At 44.4% G+C, this 6,000-nt stretch overlaps 1 protein-coding gene across 13 annotated transcripts in view; it reads left to right on the top strand.

The window, feature by feature from the left end:
- NVL (nuclear VCP like) overlaps positions 1–6,000 on the top strand; it is a 95,042-nt gene that overhangs the window by 69,062 nt on the left and 19,980 nt on the right. The window contains exon 20 of one of the 13 annotated variants that reach the window (XR_014146028.1): positions 3,180–3,294. The exons of the other annotated variants lie outside the window; for them this stretch is intronic. The gene's annotated coding sequence lies outside the window, so the exon portion shown is untranslated. The remainder of the gene's footprint in view (positions 1–3,179; positions 3,295–6,000) is intronic. 13 annotated transcript variants of the gene reach the window in all.

Here is a 6,000-nt window from a genome sequence, read left to right as displayed (position 1 = left end):
AGTTGGTTAAGCGACTGCCTTCGGCTCAGGTCATGATCCTGGAGTCCCGGGATCGAGTCCCGCATCAGGCTCCCTGCTCGGCGGGGAGTCTGCTTCTCCCTCTGACCCTCCCCACTCTCATGTGCTCTTTCTCTCTCTCTCTCAAATAAATAAATAAATAATCTTTAAAAAAAAAAATTTTTTTTTCATGAGCTAAGAATATCAGATACAATAACAGGTAATGTTTAGGAACCTCGTAACAGTGTTCCGGGCATATTGAACTGCTCTGCTATTGTTTCCATTTAGTGACCAGCAGGAGCAGGGTACAGAGGGGTACGTTTCCATGGATATGTTCAGAGACTGACAAAAAATTCCAAACCGACAATTACCATGTTATCATGGTAAGATTATGTTAATTTTCTTTATTTTTTTATGATCAACTATGTAAAGAGATATCCTTCTGATTCCAGAGTCTGTTGTATGACAAAGGATAGGTTTCTGTGATTAAATATAGATGTAATCATTGAAATAAAAGTTATAGGGGCGCCTGGGTGGCTCAGTCAGCTGAACATCCCATTCTTGTCCTGAAATCGAGCCCCGCATCAGGCGCTCTGATCAGCAGGGAGTCTGCTTGGGATTCTCTCCCTCTTCCTTTCCCTCTGCCTGCCCCCAGTGGCACCCCCCCCCAAGTAAATAAATAAATCTTTTAAAAAATAAAAAAGAGGGATGCCTGGGTGACTTAGTCGGTTAAGCATCCGCCTTCGGCTCAGGTCATGATCTCAGGGTCCTGGGATCGAGCTCTGCATTGGGCTCCCTGCTCAGCGGGGACCTTCTCCCTCTGCCCCCACCACTCATGTGCACGCACTCTCTTTAATAAATAAATAATAAATAATCTTGAAAAAATAAAAATAAATAAAAGTAATAGTACAACATGAAATATTTTTTGAACCCCTGTTCTATAACATCTAATGCTTAATCAGAATTACAGGAATAATAGTGTAAATGGGTCCTAACTTGCTTTTTCTTAATCATGATAAAATATGTTTAAATTTACCATTTTATCCATCTTTTTAATTGGAGTATAATTAACATAGTGTAATATTAGATTCTGGTGTACACTATAGTGATTCAGCACTTCCATATGACCCCTGGTGCTCGTCATGACAGGTGCACTCTTCAGTCCCCATCTGTTATGTCACCCATCCACCCCCACCCCCTCTGGTGACCATCAGTGTGTTCTCTAGAGGTAGGAGTTTGTTTCTCTCTCTCTTTCTCTCTTTTTCCCCTTTGCTTATTTGCTTTCTTTCTTAAATTCCACATATGAGTGAAATCATATGGTATTTGTCTTTCTCTGACTGATTTCACTTATCATCGTACTCTCTGGCTCCATCCATGTTGTTGCAAATGGCAAGATCTGACTAGTATTTCATTGTGTATATATACCACATCTTCTTTACCCATTCATCACTTGATGGACAACTGGGCTGCTGTAAACATCGGGGTGCATGTATCTCTTTGAATTAGTGTTTTTGTATTTTTTTTTTTTAAGATTTTATTTATTTGACAGAGAGAGACACAGCGAGAGAGGGAACACAAGCAGGGGGAGTGGGAGAGGGAGAAACAGGCTTCCCACTGAGCAGGGAGCCTGATGCGGGGCTTAATCCCAGGACACTGGGATCAGGACCTGAGCCGAAGGCAGGCGCTTAACGACTGAGCCACCCAGGCGTCCGGTGTTTTTGTATTCTTTAGGTAAATACCCACTATTGCAACTCCTGGCTCATAGGGTAGTTTTATTTGTAATTTTCTGAGAACTTTCCTACTGATGTCCAGAATGGCTGCACCAGCTTGCATTCCCACCAACAGAGCACGAAGATTCCCCCTTCTCCGCAGCCTCGCCAACACCTGTTGTTTCTTGTGTTGTTGATTTTAGCCGTTCTGACAGGTGTTAGGTGGTATCTCATCGTGGTTTTGATTTGCATTTCCCTGATATGATGAGTGATGTTGAGCATCTTTTCATGTGTCTATTGACCATCTGTATGTCTTCTTTGGAGAAATGTCTGTTCATGTCTTCTGCCCATTTTAATAGGATTATTAGGGGTTTTTTGGTATTGAGTTGTGTGACTTCTTTATATATTTATGTATTTTGACATATCAGATATGTCATTTGCAGATACCTCCCATTCAGTAGGTTATCTTATCGTTTTGTTGATGGTTTCCTTTACTACACAGACAGTTTTATCTTCATGTAGTAATATAATTCCCTTTGGCTTTCCCTTGCCTGAGACAGAAGTAGAAAAATGTTTCTACAGCCAGTGTCGGGAGACATTACTGCCTACATTTTAACCATTGTAAAGTGTACAGTTCTTTGCCATTGTTACTTTCACATTGTTCTTGTTAAACAACACAACTGATGGTTAGGCGACTGCCTTCAGCTCATGTCATGATCCTGGAGTCCCGGGATCACGTCCCACATCGGGCTCCCTGCTCAGCGGGGAGCCTGCTTCTCCCTCTGACCCTCTGACCCTCCTCCCTCTCATGCTCTCTCATTCTCTCTCTCAAATAAATAAATAAATAAAATCTTGGGGAAAAAAAAACACAGCTAACATTATTTAAAAAAATAATAAACAACACAACTGAACTGAGTAATTTAAAAATCAAATTGGCATAATCATCAATTCATGAATCATTCCATCCAGCATGTAGAAAGGAGCTCTGAAGAACTGTAGGAAAAGAAAGGTTTTTTAAGGCAGAAAGGAGGTGGGACAAGGAAGTGTATTAGGAAGGACTACATCGTTTCACACCAAGTCACCTTCCTATGGGGTCTGAAGGGTCTATCGCAGGGTGGGTGGGATTGTCTCACTAGCTCGGACCCGCTGGTTCCAGACTACCGGGCTGAAGGTCCCTCCCCGCATTAGGCGGTACCCCTGCTGGTGGGGACCCAGGCCTGAACGATCCCCTTCCCATAGTCAGGGGTCCCCTCACTGGTGGGAACCTGAGTTTGAACGTCCCCTTCCTACGGTCAGGGGTCCTTCTCCTACGGTCAGGGGTCCCCCTACTGGTGCAGACCAGGAGTTCCAGACCCAGGAGCTGAAGGTCACCTTCTGGGAGAGGCTGAACCTGCAGTTGGGTTGTGTGTTAGGTCGGTTTGCTGACTGGGACTCGGCACAGCTGATTCCGTCCATGGGCTTGTCTCTTAACAGTTCTCCCACTTTTGATCCGACCTTCAGCCTACCTGAGGATGTGATAAAAATTTACGGCACTGGGGCTACTCCCCGCTCGGTCTCTGCAGTTCTCAGTGTTTGCTGATGCTCTGGGGTAAGCACAGGTCATGCCTTGAGGCTCACAACTTCTAAGTGCGTCATTCTCTTAGTTCCATTTCTGACTCTGGTTCCTAAGGAGCTTGTGGGCTTGGTGGTCAGCGGCCAGGAACGTGCCTCTGAAGATTTGAGGGAATACAGCATACTAGGGCGCCAACTCTGGTTATTATGAGCAGGATAGTTCCCAGTGTCTGGAGTGCACTTCGGAGCCATGGTCCCCAAGACCCAGACCAACCAAAATCAAGTCAAAGAAAGACCCTGTTGAAGGAATTACCTTCGTAAGCCAAGTGGCTTGTTCGGTGACTTTATGTAGCTGAGTTTCAGCTTCCCCAGAAATGTTAATCCAAGCACAGCAGGTGGTGTTGGCCACAGTATGGACGCCTCCTTTTTTAGCTAAAATATAATCAAGGGCGATGCTGCTATCAGAACAACTTTGGCCAGAGTCTGAGGGTTTTTGTTGGATAGCTCTGCTTTATGAGCAGATTCGGTAGTATTTTCAAGAGTTAAGGAGAGGATCCTGATCTTAGCTGCATTTACATTTATTCCTACCAATTTCAGGGAAGCTGGGACCTGCCAGAGGGAGCTAATTTTGAATCATGAGGGCCTTCTGGTACAGCCATGGAGTCCAGTAAAATTTAAGGGTCTGTAAACCGCATGGAAGATTTTATTCTGGTTTCGTCTGCCTTGTTTGTCTTTCTTTGTGTAGAGCCTGGACGCAAGGTTCCGTGGGTTTGGGGTTGCTAACCAGAGACAGGAAAGTGGACCCCAGGCTCAGAGAGGCAGAACAGAGAGGGGCTGAGTTTGTTCAAGAGACACTGAACTGAGGCAGAAGCATCATGGCAAATCCAACAGTCAATTGGAAGTTGGATTACCCGCTCCTGCCTTAGTAATGGCCTGGAAGATACAGATGATGTTGTTACCTTTTTAGGCCAATGCCAGACTGGAGGAAAAAGAAGAAAGGGTTTTGTGGTTAGTTGAAGTGTGAAGGTTTCATCTGACGACTTAGGAGGAAGCAGTCCACCTCAATGTTGCCTGCTTCTCTTCCCATCACTTTGACTTGAGGTCTCCAGCTGCGGCAGACCAGATGTCAGGTGACCTTGTTCAGCTGTGTGCGGCGTATGCAGAGTTGAACCCCTGAACTCTGGCTGCCGTCTGCCTCGGGAGGGCCGCCTGGCATGGGCCCGTCAACGGGGGCTGGAAGTTAGTTTTTGTTCCTAGTGATTCTAATCCATAAGGGTGGGGAAACCAGAAATGTTACTGTGGAGAGTCCTGGGCAGATGTTTGAGGAAATTGGAATTCAGGACCCAGTCTAGTCACAGGTGTATAACAAAGCCTCAGCGGCAGTTAACGGGATTAGAATGGAACATGGACAAAGTACAAATGAGTCTTTCTCAATTTGAAAGACCTAAGTCTTTCAAATTTTTTGAATTTTAGGGGGATCAGGTTGGGAGAAAAGTAAATGGTTTCATCTTTGTTTACAAAGGCTTTACCAAACTGCTATAAGTCATCTCTGGTTCCTCAAATCTGGAAAAATAAAATATTAAAGAACCAGCAGCTCTTCCAGCAAGAGTCATAAAAACTGTAATCATGGGCACCTGGGTGGCTCAGTCTTTAAGCGTCTGCCTTCGGCTCAGGTCATGATCCCAGGGTCCTGGCATCGAGCCCTGCTCGGCGGGAAGCCTGCTTCTCCCTCTCCCTCTCCCACTCCCCCTGCTTGTGTTCCCTCTCTCGCTGTCTCTCTCTCTGTTGAAAAATAAATAAAATCTTTAAAAAGCAAAAAAAAAAAAAACACCTGTAATCCTCAGTTCATTCAGTCCCGTGTTATTAATTCTTGTTCTGTTTGAACCCAGGTTTTGCCATTAGTTCCAGAAATTCTTGTGCAGTTCATTTTTATGATCTTGAAGTTACCACAAACCTGTATTTGCCCAAGGGCTTTGTGTGAACCTCCTTGAAGATGACCCACTTTGGCAGGAACATTGCAAAAGCATCCGACTAAAAGAATAATTCTGTAAATGACAGACAACTTCAAAAAATGTCCATTGTAAAGATCAATTAGAGTCCATTATGATGGGATTGACAGGAGATTTGGTTGTTTCTGTGACAGAATTTTCAAATGACAACTGGGAAAACGATGGTAACATTATACTGGCTATACCAGACTCCAGGAATCTTATGTAGTGTCTGTGAGAGTTACGTACCCACACAGTACACAGTAAACAAGGCTGGCTTACCCCGTAGGGCTTTCCCCCTCACCCATGATGACATAGCCAGTAAGCCTCCTTCAACATCTCTCTCTTTATAAGGAGAGAAAAAAATCCTTGGCGATGTCGTAGGGACCCTTTGGTCAATTTCAAAATTAACTCTAAGTTAAGACTTCTTTTAAGATTTGAAATTGGCAAGTTTGCCAAAAATATCGAAGGTTTAAAACACTTGGTCAAATAGGATCACAGGCCGCTGTGAAACATCTGGTTACCTTCTTAACCGTGGTGACACTTAAAGACCTCTTGGGCAAATACAGAAAATTAAATGCTTATATAATTTCCTTTTTTTTTTTTTTTTGAGGGAGGAGGGGCAGAGTGGGGGAGAGACAGAATCCCAATGGACTCCACGCTCAGCATGGAGCCTGACGTGGGACTCGGTCTCATAGCTCTGAGATCATGACCTGAGACAAAATCAAGAGTCAGACGCTCAACTGACTGAGCCA

This window comes from Leptonychotes weddellii, chromosome 6 (assembly GCF_054177405.1).
Source record: "Leptonychotes weddellii isolate Sample4059 chromosome 6, ASM5417740v2, whole genome shotgun sequence".
In the NCBI taxonomy this organism is placed as follows: Eukaryota; Metazoa; Chordata; class Mammalia; order Carnivora; family Phocidae; genus Leptonychotes; species Leptonychotes weddellii.
The sequence above is the reverse complement of the archived record's forward strand: the minus strand, read 5'-3'. Positions and strand labels throughout refer to the sequence as shown.